Source organism: Mesoplodon mirus (genome assembly GCF_964341445.2).
Source record: "Mesoplodon mirus genome assembly, chromosome: 5".
Classification (NCBI taxonomy): domain Eukaryota; kingdom Metazoa; phylum Chordata; class Mammalia; order Artiodactyla; family Ziphiidae; genus Mesoplodon; species Mesoplodon mirus.
In genome coordinates this window covers 170,886,261-170,900,816 of record NC_138980.1, presented here as the reverse complement: position 1 = coordinate 170,900,816, position 14,556 = coordinate 170,886,261, and positions in this window count along the sequence as shown.

Below are 14,556 nucleotides of genomic sequence, written 5' to 3'. Positions count from 1 at the left end.
TTTTTTTTTTTTTTTGGCAAAAATGACAAGCTGATTCCAAAGTGCATATGGAAATGCAGTGATTCTAAAATAATCCAATCAATTTTGGAAGAAATGAGACAAAGTTGGAGGGCTTACACTAAACGTTCTCAGTACTAAACTACAACCAGAAATTCTACTCTTAAATATGTTTATCCAAGAGAAATACTTTAAAATATATGTTCATAGAAGAATTGTACAAGAAAGGTCATAGCCATTTTCTTTGTAGTAACCCCAAACTAGAAATACCCTAAATGTCTGTCAAAGGAGAATGGATAAACAGTTTATTCATGTAGTAGAATACTACTCAAAAATACAAAAAAGAACAAATAACTGATATACACATATGGTGGATAAATCTCAAAAACATTTTGAAGAGCAAACGTTGTCAGGCACAAAGTACACACAGTGTAGTATAGAGTATATATGTATTTCGTTTACATAAAGTTCAAGAACAGCCAATGCTAATCTATCTCAAGAGAAACTACAACAGCAGTTGCTTCTGGGGGGCACCAAAACTGGCTGAAAAGGGACATAAAGGAACTTCCTGGGGTGATGAATATATTTTACATTTGATTCGGATACTTGTTGCACAGGTGTATACGTTTGTCAATACTTACCAACTGTGTGTATTTTGCTGTATGTACATTAAAATGATAGAATTAATTTATAAGAAATAATTAATTAGCATGTCTACAGGGAGTTTTCAACTCTTGGGACAAGCAAATCCCATAGGACAGGCAGCCCAAAGCTAGGAACTGACTGAAGGATCCGGGTGAGAGCCCAGGTTGGGGTGTCACTCAGCCAGGAGTGATAACCAGACTTCCTTGGAGTAATCACCACGTAAGCCCACGTAAGAGAGGAGGCATGCGGGCTACTGGAGCAGCAGAGGCAGTGGGCAGCATGGCTGATGCCCAAAGACCCAGGGCAACTAGCTACACCACAGACTGAGGTCAGTGGAGCCTGCCAAGTAAGATCACATGCAGACCAGACAACCTCCTCTCTCCAGTGGTATATAATACAAATCTTTCCCCTTTTCCCTTCTGCCTCCTGAATAAAAGAGAAGAAAAAGGAGTGTTGAAAATCATTTTTTAAAAAGACATTTGTTCACATGATACAGCTTTTATTTAGAAACTTGTGTTCTAAAGCAGAAGAGGTTGGAGTCACCTTAACCAGCAAATTTAAATTCCCCACACAGGCTATACCCTCGCGCACAACAGGGGCTCCAAAACTCCAGATCCACAGCTATAAAAATGAAAATCCCTTCTTTTGTTTTGTTTTTGAACATTTGGGCCACAGTATATACATTTCAATCTTGATTCATTCTAATTTTCAGTCTTAATTCTGACTGGGACAGGTAATGAGGCTGGAGAGAGAGAAAGGAACCAAGACCTTGGGTACAATTTCAGGAGTTTGGATCTTATCCTGAAGGCAGAAAGGAGGAGGCTTTGACATTTTTTAAATCAGAGAGTGACACAATTAGATTTGTGACTTGGAAAAATGACTCTGACAGAAGTATGGGGTTTGGTGTGAGCAAAATTAGAAACTGGGAGACTAGATAAGAGGTTATTGCAGAAAGCTAGGCAAGGAATCGTGAGGGTAGTTTTTAAGAGAGTGGCAGTGGGTGTGGATAAAATGGCACTGAATGAGATCAAGGAAGTCAATCCACAGGAAGGCAGGATATAATCTTAAAAAAATAAAGGCTCTGAAGAACCTAGGGGCAGGACAGGAATAAAGACACAGACCTACTAGAGAATGGACTTGAGGATATGGGGAAGGGGAAGGGTAAGCTGGGACGAAGTGAGAGAGTGGCATGGACATATATACACTGACAAATGTAAAATAGATAGCTAGTGGGAAGCAACCACCTAGCACAGGGATATCAGCTCTGTGCTTTGTGACCACCTAGAGGGGTGGGATGGAGAGGGTGGGAGGGAGAGGCAAGAGGGAAGGATATGGGGATATATGTTTATGTATAACTGATTCACTTTGTTATACAGCAGAAACTAACACACCATTGTAAAGCAATTATACTCCAATAAAGAAGTAAAAAAAAAAAAGAAAAAAGAATGATGCCTATATCTTGGCTTGGGCAACTGGGTAGACTGTGATGCCATTTAATGAGGAAGGAATACAGGGGGGTTGGATTTGAGGGACAGAGGGAGGAAGATGACAAGTTTAGCTTTTATCCTGTTACTGTGAGATGCCGCTTCAGGAGGACACCTCCAAGGTCCTGTTGCATTTTAGGTTTTAAAACTCAGCAAAGAGTTTTGGCCTGAAGTTAAAGAAAATAAAGAGATCAAAAAGGACTAAAGTAAATTCTTGGCTGAAAAATTCTACAATGGAGTGGTAAGGGGAATTGGAAGATTGGGTGTTCAGTTTGCAACAAGATTGCTTTTTTTGTAAAAACAAAACCAAATCAGAAAATCCAACTACTTGGCAGAGTTTTATTCGTCTCAAGAAAAAGCTAAGAGGTAAGTGGTTGCTGACATTCTGCACCAATGTCAACTCCATTCAGATGTTCAATGATGTCATCACCAACGTCTCTGAAGTTCTGTTATCCTCACAATTTCGAGATGGCTGTTTCAGCTCTAGCCACCATATCCATTCAAAGCAAGGAGGAGACAGTATCACTGCTCTGACTCTTTGTATTAAGAAATCAGAAACTTCTCCAGAGCTACCCTACCTAGCTTGTGCCTGTGTCTCTTTTCCCAGAGTGGTGGCACATAGCCAATCCTGGCCAAAAAGCTGGAAAAGTGAGTATACTTACGAAGTGACATATATAGCTGCAAGAGACAAGATACAACGTAGTAGGAGATGGGTCTTGGGTTGACGAAGCAGCAGTGTTTGCAAAGTCCAAAGCAATACACAGGTAGTAGTGATGAGGCAAGTTGGAGAAGTCTCTAAAGGGAATCATGCGGGGTCTTTTTCTATTTTTTAAAAAATTATTATTGACTTGTAAGAGTTTTTTTTTTGAATTTTATTTTATTTATTTTTTTATACAGCAGGTTCTCATTAGTTATCTGTTTTATACATATTAGTGTATATATGTCCATCCCAATCTCCCAATTCATCCCACCACCATCACTTTCCCACTTGGTGTCCATACGTTTGTTCTCTATGTCTGTGTCTCTATTTCTGCCCTTCATGCAGGGTCTTAATACCGTAACTAAATAGATTTTTTAAAACCCCTTATTTGGATAGTTAGGGAAATTTTTAAAAAAACGGATTTGGAGAGCTTTACCTTTATATGACACTAAAACAACCAAGTGGTAGGTGGGATATCTTGGAGCAGAAGAGAAAGAGACTTGTCAGGCTGCCTGGGTTTCCACTCAGCTCTGCCACTCACCAAGTGGTAGCCTTCCACATTTCAGTTACCTCCTGTGCCAGAGTTTTTTCATCCATAAAATAGAAATAATGAACATTCCAAATACTGCCTAGCATGGAGTAAAGACTCATTGATGTCAGCTGCTTTTATTAAATCTTGCACTCTGAAGGTCTTCAAACAAGTCATTATATTTAATTATTATAATGGAAAATTACATTTAAGAAGTAATCAGTTGGTTTTTATTCTGAAGCTGTGCTTTCTAAAAAACATTCTCATCTATAACTTGCCAAATAAAATTGTATGTTCAAAAAAATTCTAAAATTAAATAACAGTAACAAATAAATTAAAACAAAAACAAGGGAAATTTAGAGAGTGACATGATTCTGCTTGCAGGTCTATCTGACTCCATTTCATTGCCAGTGAATTCCACTGGGCTTCTTAATTCAAGAGGCAGTCCCTGGGTAAAGGGGATCTAGGCCAGAAAGGGATTACAAAGAAACTAAAGCCTATTGCTCTGTGATGGGGTCTTCACGGAGCCTGAGCACGTAAGCAATTTGCAACTTCAGCAGGACGGCTGAAACAAGTGCTCTCAAGACTTTGCCTTCTTAGTAGAGCAGCCACTCTGGGTCCTGCAGGTAAGAGCAGAACAATGCTTTCCCTCTTCCCTTGTTGGGCTAGCTGGTGACCTAGACTCTACATGTTTTTAAGATTTAACTGCAAAAAATTTGATGACTTGAGTATGATGAAGGCATCTCTGGAGACATATCTGGTTCCTGCAGAGATATGTTCAGCAGTACCTATGCCCAACTGGGACCCAAAACTTGGAAAAGGCAGTCTTACTTAGGAAAAGTTTAGACACTGAGAATAATGAGCTTGCACATGAGCACAAACTGAAGATCATTATTCTGCAGGAGGCAGAAGAATGGTCTGGCAAAGATGTCCTGAAAGGACTTGGCAGATGTGATTACATTAAGGACCTTGAGATGGGGAGATTATTCTGGATTATCTGGCGACACCAAATGTAATCACAAGGGTCCTTTTAAGAAGGAGACAGGACAGTTAAAGTAAGAGAGGAGATGTGGCAGGGAAGCAGATACTGGAGTGATGCACTTTGAAGATGGGGGAAGGGACCACAGGTCAAGGAATGTGGTCAGCCTCTGGAAGCTAGAAAGTACGAGGAAGAAATTCTTCCTTAGAGCCTCCAGAAAGAACCAATCTGGTTGATTTTAGTTCCTTAAGATCCATTTTGGACTTGTGACCTCCAGAAATGTATGATAATAACGATGTGTTGCTTTAATCCATTTGTGTTAGGTGGTAATTTGTTACAGCAGCAACAGGAAACTAATACAAGAGCTTATCATTTGTTTGTTTCATGGTCATTTGTCTCAACACCCTTCTTCTCACAAATTATTCAGTCTCAGAGAGGTGCCTAATACGTAACATTGAGACATGAACTGCCATAGCTTCTGGTCCTTCCTCCAGGCCACATCCCTCTGCTCACCCCCTCTGCACACACACACACACACACACACACACACACACGCACGCACGCACACACACACAACTGTCTTCTCTAGGCACAGAAGTAGAGTTGTAGAGTCTTTTTTGTCCCTAATGGTTCCATTAAACCCCAGGAAACGGGGGCTGTTCAAACATGGCAAGAGCCAGCTGAAAGTGAGACTATGGCAATCCACCTTTAGTTGATGAGATTTATTTGAAGCATGGCCTCAGTAAGCCACAACTGCCAATTCCAAACTTGTGATTCATATGCATTATGAGTTTGAAAGAATATTTAGGGAAAAACAGTTTAAACACTGTCTCCTACGTGTGTACAGTGTCTATTCAGCTGACATTATAAGTTCCTCCCTGGGGCTTCCCTGGTGGCGCAGTGGTTGAGAATCTGCCTGCTAATGCAGGGGACACGGGTTCAAGCCCTGGTCCAGGAAGATCCCACATGCTGCGGAGCAAGTAAGCCCATGCGCCACAACTACTGAGCCTGTGCTCTAGAGCCTGTGAGCCACAATTATTGAGCCTGCGTGCTGCAACTACTGAAGCCCGCACACCTAGAGCCCATGCTCCGAAACAAGAGAAGCCACCGCAATGAGAAGCCTGCGCACCACAACGAAGAGTAGCCCCCGCTTGATGCAACTAAAGAAAGCCTGCGCGCAGCAACGAAGACCCAGTGCAGCCATAAATAAATAAATAAATTTATTAAAAATAAAAATTAACTTCCTCCCCGTTGAAGAACTTTCTGCCAAACTCCTTTTGCATCAAGTGCTTCTTTCTAAGCTGACACTGGACCACTCAACCTGGCTTTTTCTAGACCCTCACTCTTTCTGCGGGTGGGAAGAACTCTGTGTAACTAAAGAAGTAATTTTATTCAACTCTATTTGCACCAACCTGCTACAGAGGGCATTTAGACATTAATTGCATAGGCATTTTTTACAGCCCATAGAGGAGTCTCTAGGAAGCTGATATCATGAAAAATCGATCATTCAATAGCTGCTAAATCAGTTCTAGATGTGCAGTGATAAGATTAATCGTAGCCCAGTACATCCAATCAGAAGCTTGTAAGCAACCTGACTTATGGTGTTCCCAAAACACTAATGCCTTCTTCCTTTCAGGAGATTCTACTCCAAGCACAAATGCCCTTAAGATATTGGTGAGACTTTTCCAAAGATCCCAGCTGGCATAAGAACTTTTAGAAAGATGATCTATTCAGGAAAGAGAAAATGTTTTTTTCTAGGCTTAATATAAGTTATATTCCTTTATTTTTTTTTTCTGAAATGATGACAGGAAGAGGTCTGTTGTTTCAAAAACAAGAAGTAAATTATGGATTTTGATAATGGTGGTGTTGGAGAAGAACAAGAGGAAGAAAGGAAAGGAGGAGAGGGAAAAGAGGAAGGGAAATTGATGAGTGTTAGACTTAACAAGATCTTAGAGGTTGTCTAATTTGACCAGGAGATGCACTGCAATGCCCTAGCAGGTCAATGAAAGTGCTTTATTTTGTTTTAAAAATTGTCACATGATTTTTTAATGCAAAGGCTGTTTAGTCAGTGATGTACACAGTGGTGAGCAGGGCCTTTTCTGCACAGTTTAACCCATTTTCTGCTTAAACCCAGGTGTGACACTCACCTGGGTGACCCTGTAAATTCAGTGTCTGATGTCAGCTCTCCCCTCAATATTCTAGGCAGTCCTTCTCTCTCTCAGTCCTCTCTCTTTCCCATTCTTCACCATTTTTTTATACTTTCAACAATCTCCCAACATCTCCCTTCTTATTCCTAGCAGATTCATTAATTGATTGGTTTTCAAAAAATATTTGTTCCGTACCCACTCTATGCCAGCCCTTCTTCTAGGCATCAGGGAAGCAGCAGTGAACAGACATGGCTTCAGCTCTCATGGAGCTTACACTGTATGGAGGGAAAGAGTATTGAACAAATAGGCATGTACTCTATTGTGTGAGTAAAGGTTTTACCAGGAAAATAAAACAGCATAAGGAAACAGGGAAAGGGAGGGGGGTGCCATTCTAGAGTGGTCTAGAAGGACCTCATGATGAGAAGAAACTAAAGTGGGGCCACAAGGATGTGAGAGCAGGGGTGTTCTAGGCAGAAGGAAAAGCAAGTGCTAAAGTTCTGAAGCAGTAAGGTGCTTTATCTGCTTGAAAACCAGCATGAACCAGACTGAGCTGTGAGAAAAGTAAGAGGAGCTGACGTCAGAGGAGCATCCAGACGCAGATCACACAGGACCTGTGAGAATGAGGATGTTGACGTCATTCTCACGGGAAGGGACCTGCTAAGAGGACACTTGAGTAGAGGAAGACATGACCTGATTTACATTCCAAAACGATGACTCTGCTGCTCTATTGAGCTGGGGCAGTGAAGGAACAAGAAGAGAGAATTTGTATCCTGGGGCCGCCATAGCAAAGCAACCAAAACTGGGTAGCTTCAAACAACAGAAATTTATTCTCTCACAGTTCTGGAGGCCAGAAGTCCAAAATCAAGGTGTTGGCAGGGCCAACCTTTGAAAGCTTTAGGGGCACATCCTTCCTTGCCACTTCCTGGCTTCTGGTGGCTGCTGACAATCCCTGGTTTACAGCAGAACCATCCAGTCTCTGCCTCTGTCAACACGTGACATTCCTCCTTGTGTGTCTGTGTCTCTGTGTGTCTTCAAATGGCCTTCATACAGTTGGCAATGGCAATCCACAATTGCTGGATTTGGAGACCTGGTATCGCCTCATCTTAACTAGTTATACATGTAAAAACCCTATTTCCAAATAAGGTGACATTCTTAGGTTCCATGTGGACATGAATTTGGTGGGGAAAAAATTCAACCCAATACACCTGGGTAAGGGAGCTACTGTAACAGTCCCCGTGAGCAATGATGGTGGTTTAGACCGGCAAGGGGGGTAATGACAAGTGATTAGACTCGGAGAAAATGTTAAAGGGTGAATCGACAGAATTCACTAGTGGATTTAATGTGGGAGACAAGAGAAGGAGAGGATTTAGGGATGACACCGAGATTTTTGGCCTGAACAGCTAACTGCAAGTGTACAACTTCCATTTATGGTGATGGAAGGGGAGCAGGTTTTCGAGACAAGATCCACAGTTCTGGTTTGGATAGAGTTGGAGATGCCCCGTTGCCTACTTCAAAGAGAAAACAGCCTCCTCTAGGCAGAGGCACCTTCATTTCCATCCCCAAAGCCTCAGACTCACCTGCGCCTCTCGCTTCTCTTTCATCCTTCCCCCGGGGGTTGAAGTTGAAGTTTGAACACTGTTCGTGGGCTCCAGATCCCATCCCCCGTGCCCTCCTCTGGGAACCTGTAAGAATCATCTTCTTCCCTCATTTATTGACAATCTCAGCTTCTCAATGGTACCCCATCCCCATCCCAGCTTCTTTCCAATGCTATTTATACTTGCTCATTGGAATGAAGGAGAGGAAGAAAAACAAAATTTTTTAAGGGAGGGAGAAAAGAAAACTCTGCTCTGAGAATACAGCCGTCTTGTACTTTTCACCATCATTCATAATTAGATCACAGTTTCTTCCCCACCAACATCTTCACTAAAACCGATTCTGTCAAGAGCATCAAGGCCCCCTTGCTAAATGTCACTGATACTTCGTAGTGCCGAGCTGACTTTTTAGTTGCAGTTGACACTCTTGAGCTCCTTTTCCGTTTTGAAGCAGTCTTTCCCGATGGCTTCTAAACATTCAACTCCTTTGTTTTTTTCCCTCTCTGGCTGCTCCTCTTACATGGCCCCCAGGTGCCGGTCCATCTATACACTGATCACTCCCACACGTACGTACATCCCGCAGAGACCTTGCTCTTGAGCTCTGGACTCACACATCCAAATGCCTTTTGGACGTCTCCATGCTGCTGTGTTACAGCCACGCAAACTCAGCGAATCCGCAACAGAACGTAGAGTCATTCTGCCCCCTCCTCCTGCCCTGTGCTCCCTGTTCGCCCATTGCAGCTCTGCTCTCCAGACCCTGGACAGCTCTCAGTTCCTGTCTCCCTCCACCCCTTCAATCTCCAAGTCTTCTGCTCATCTCCAGATGTACTGGCTTCCCGTGAACGCTCCCTGGCTTCTGCTTCTTCAGGTTCTCAGTTTGGAGGTTACCTTCTTTAGGAAACTTCCCCTGAACCTTCCATCTGAGTCATCTGCCCTTCTTAGGCATTCCTTTCTTAAATTCTTGTTTGTGGCATCGCAGCACTTAAAACCGCCTCATTGAATCTCCAATTTACTTGACTTCATCCTCCCCAAGACCACGAACTTCTTGAAATCAGCCTGTCTCTTATCCCCATCCCCAGGTGGCCTTCCCTCATTGTCACCTCCTGGGCAGTCCCTTGGACTTGTTGCCACCACGCCCCACTTTTTCCTGTCCCGTCATTGTTGCTGCCTCTCCTGACCCCTTTCTGACCTCTCTAAGGGAGGCACTCTGTGCAGCCCATCTGGGAAGCTGGTCCTCAGTAATGTGCCCGCCAGGAGCAGCCTGTTGTGCGCCTGGGTCAGAATATTTGTAACAATGGCTTAATGGGGATGAAGCCACCTCATTTGCCTAAGGCAGGATTAATGAATAAGGAGGGGGAGGTACAGAAGGAAGCATCCTGAGAGCTGCAGCTAACAAAGCCAATCACATTGTGAAGAGCAGAGTTAAATGGTACTGCTGTTTTTTTCTCCTGTTCTCTGAATCAATGCTTTGGTTCCTTCTTCTTATTAAGTCCTGACATTCCCAAGACTATTATGGGAAGAGTGTCCAACAGAGCATCTCCAGCCTCTATCCACATGGTCCTTGTTGCCATAGCAGCCTCTGGGCAGATCCCCTGTATTCCCAAAGCCCCTGTACAGCTGTGACGAGGAGCTAAAGGTGGCACTGTCAGAAGACATTTCTCCCTTGGTTACTCACCCACGGGTGATATCCTTCTGTGGTCCAACAGTCAGGATGAGTGTTCCTGCTTGATGGCTCCATAGGCAGGATATAAAATGCCCGCGTCACCATTACCCGCCTACATACATTAGGCTTCATTGCTGGTGCCTCTGAGAGCAAACCTCTTTTTTCTTCTTGTAGCACTAGAAAAAGATAATTTTCCCTTAAAGCCCTGAAAAATGTCTCAAAAATATGAAAAAGTTTCAAGAAAACTAAGGGACTGCTAACTTGTCTTGGAAAATCAATGTGAAATGCTTTGGGGTAAGGTTTATTTAAAAAAAATACACCTTCAAAATTTTACAGGAGATCATGCATTGTTTTCATTCTCCCACAGGCTCCCAGGGGAAAATCCCTTAAAATAACTTTGTTTATTAGTCTTTGACTAATTTACTAGATAAAATCACTGTGTATAAAATAGCAACTTTATGAAGATGGTGAATAATTCTGTAGATTCCACTGAGGCCTGGAACTTTGAGTTTTGCTATAAATTATGGTACCTGTTGCAGTTCTGTACCACACACACGATGGGAACATGTTTTTTCTGAACTGATAAACCGGAACTAAACTAGTTGCGTAAAGTATCTTCTTAAGATCTTTGACCAATTATTTCTAAATATACAGAACATAAATTTATGAGTTACGTCATTTATACAAACATATATATTGAAAATAAGAACCAAATTTCACTCCTGAAGTTTGATAAAGGATGATCTTGGAAAGAAAATTATAGAATATCTGATATTTGTAATCTACTGTCATTAAAATGTGTAAATAAAAAAAATACGTTTTAAAGGAAAATATGGACAAATCGTGACCTCTGTTTAAAATGAACATCAATTGCTAGATGACAACAAATCAAATTCTGGATTAGCAAAGACACATTAATTTTGCGATTTAACTCCATAGATAAAGAAGGACGGAGAATCAAACATAATAGGCTATGTTAACATTGCTAGTCTACGGGGAAAAAAAGGAAAAGAATAGCAGACCCAGATGGAAACAGAAGCAACCACGAGAGTGTGCTTTATTTTGACATAGTTTTAGCTGAACATATAGAATTGAAGCATTTTTAAATGATGTTTAAGAAAAATCAGATGATAAAATTTATTTACTCTGGGAAATATTTGGAAGTACTTTCAATAACGGAGAAACTATATTCTATCTCACAAGAGCTACGATATGCTTTCCTCTTCTGAATTAAGGGTTTTACTGTCTTCTGGGAGAGAGGAGGAAAGTCCGTTTGATGATCCAATATTTCTACTCTTTTAGCGAATTTACTGCAATAGCGCTTGCATGTGACTGCTGCCTACTATTTCACTTTGTAGGATGTCTTCAAACTCTTCTGAGGATAGGGTCACAATTCATTGCGTTTTACCCCTGACCTTGAGAACTGGGAGTGTTACCCATAGGTATAAGGTCAAGAGAGGGCACCCATCCCCCAGAGATGACCTTGCCAACCCTTACCATCTATTGCATGAGCACCATCTTCTCATGGGTCCCTGTGGGCTTCAGTCCCAGCTACCGAGCCAACCCCATAGGGCTGTGTCATGTCTTCAGATGTGCGCTATTCTCTCCCACATGAAATCTCCCACCATTACCAGGACACACCTCTCTTTTACCCCCAAGCTCTTCCCAGAATGTTCTTCTCCACTTACTTGATTGGCAAACTTCTACTCATGCATCAACGCCCGGGTCCTGCCAGCTCCTCAGTGATGCCTTCTCCAGTTGCCTCTGGCAAACTTCTACTCATTCATCAACGCCCGGGTCCCGCCAGCTCCTCAGTGATGCCTTCTCCAGTTGCCTCAGGGCAACCTGACTGCTCCTGTGGACCATCACTGCCCTCCACTCACCTGTGACCTGACATTTACCATGCTGGGCGGCACTTCACCCACTCTGAGTCTCCCTGTGAAGCTGGGTCATTCCGTGGCCACAGCTCACGGTGTCTGGCACACAGCAGGTACCCCATCAATGTTTGTTCTGCAGATTAGTGGTTGTAAAGAGACAGACTGGATACAGGTCTAAGTTTCTATATATTTGAAAAGATTTTTGAAGTATTTCCAACAAATTTTTTTTTTTTACTACGAATGGTTTTGCGATTTAAGGCAGCCTGAGTCTGAATTACAGCATTCACAATTGAAATTTAATTGTTTATATCATAACTCATATGGCACATTAGACTTTTATTTATTTATTTATTGGTCCCCTGCCCACACTCCTGCGTGGCATGTGAGATCTTAGTTCCCCAACCAGGGATGGAAACCATGCTCCTTGCAGTGGAAGCATGGAGCCTTAATCACTGGACCATCAGGGAAGTACCTAGAATTTTTATTTTTAAGCAGTGAATTCAATTATCTAAATGCACCCATCCCACCCTCCACCCAGAGTGTTGGAGTCTCTATGTAATCATATCATGGACTGTACATTTTGAGTGGAAATTCTGCCAGATCCTTATTCCAGTATTGATTTGTGTCACATATGGGTGTGTGAGTGTGTGGGGGCGTGTTAGGAGCTGGGGCCTGTGAAGATGGTGAGGGAAGAAAATGGGTGTAGACAAAAGGGGCATCCAAAGGGCAAGGCCCTGGGAAGGAGGGGAAGCTCGGGGCACACGTTCCTTTCAGGCTGACAAACCCACTGCGCATCTCATCTCCAGGTGTCTCTGCCTTGTGCACCCCATACAGGGGTTACAGAGAGAGGGTTTCCCATCCTCTGCCCCTCCTTGTTTTTGAGTGAGTTGATATAAATACAAAGGTGTACACTAGTTAGAATACAAACATGTACACTTGCTAAATACTGGAGCAGTGATAGTCTAATCTGTGTCTAAAGTCTCTTTATCTGGTATTTGTAACACAATGCTCTAAACAACAGCACCCACAATTATTCTCCATTAAATGTGGTGCCATTGATGACTTCCCTTAGTGATTGAAGTGTCCAGGACAAGTACCCACACCTGTGGGGCACAAATAATGGATTGCGGCTTTGACAGCAGGTCTGCATCCCTGGCTTCTCTATTAAACAGTCTGCCTTCCTGTCCCAGGTGGCAAAACTCAGGGCAGAGATCAGGTTGATAGGACTGATCTCCACCTCTCAGTGCCTCACCCAGGATTGTGCTCACATGACATCAGATTCAAACAATCAACAACACTCTCATTTCCTAGATGTGCCCCGAAAGAGTGGTTGAATTTTCCTTCTTTCGTTACTTACTGATTCTTCATATTTCTGCAAATGGTCACATCTTTAATTCATTTGTGACACAGTGTTTTAACTGGGAAAATATTATTTCGAGTTTTGGTAGAATTTGCTATGTAGGAATCACAATGCTACCTGTAAATGTTAACTATTCTATTATGAATCATTCAAAGGTTATTTTTAGAAAATATTAATAGAATGTAAAGCATTTTATTTCATATGCTTTAAAATCTAATCATCAATTACTTCAAATGACCTACATGTCCAACTCCTGTTTCTAAGGAAAGCATGACCTCCTGCCTCCTCATCTATTCTGTGGCTACCCATTAAAATGTGCCATTTACCTCCATTAGAAGGAGAAAAAGGTGCAAAATCCCCAGGTATTACTATTTAGCAACCTGTTCCTGGGGAGTCAATAGCCTCATTTTTCTTTTCCTCTTTTCATTTGAAAAATACTTATCTAGTAAAAGAGAAACACTTCTCGCTGCTGGAGAATATATTTCCCAGGACTTCATTAAACCAAGTAATAGAATCAGTGTTTAGATGATTAAGTAGGTATATAAGCTTTCACAAAAGGAAAATCTAATTAAGATGGTACTCATAGAAATCAAGTCACGAATAATTAACAAAAATAATTGTGGCTGGTCTAGGAGAGGGCTATGCAAATGTGAGGCAGTGTTATTATTACACGTGCAATGGTGCAACATTTTGGTGAGCTTTTAGGGTTATAAGTATGCAGGGTGTCCTGCCTGTGTAATATGTACTGCAGGACAGGCACAGCTCGTTTTATTGCAGTTCATGCTTTTTTTTTTTTTTAATCGTGCTTCACAGATACTGCGTTTTTTACAGATTGAAGGTTTAGGGCAACCCTGTGTCAAGCAAGTCTATTGGCACCATTTTTCCAACAGCATTTGCTCACTTCATGTGTCTGTGTCACATTTTGGTAATTCTCACAATATTTCAAATTTTTCCATTATTATACTTGTTATGGTGACCTGGGATCAGTGATCTTTGATGTTATTGTTACAACTTGAAGGTTCAGATGATGGCTAGCATATTGTATATTTTTAAATTAAGGTATGTACATTGTTTTTTTAAGAATGCTATTGCACACTTAATAGACTGAAGTATAGTGTAAACGTAACTTTTATATGCTCTGGGAAACTAAAAAATTTGAGTGGTTTGCTTTATTGAGATACTCACTTTATTGCGGGTCTGGAACTGAACCCACCATATCTTCAAAGTATGCCTGTGAGACTATTTTATTCCAATTATCTTTATCTTTTTACAAGCTCTCTGTACTGTTTCAGAAGTTAGAAAACAAGCCGTAATTCCTAGAACTTGCATTCCTGGTGACAGGTTAATTCATCCCCCACAAAATGTCATGCTCAAGTTTGCCAACCAGCCTGAGGCATGAGGAAGACCAGTGCATCACGGAATCACCTCTGTGCTTCGTCCTTGATGGGCACTTTGGAATCTGCCCACAGCGTTCTAAACTCGTCCCCATCGGTAGCATGCCTGAGAGATTACACATGGAGCAAAACGTTTGATAAAAATATATTTAAAACAAGCGAGAAAAAAATAGTTTTGACCTTAAGGAT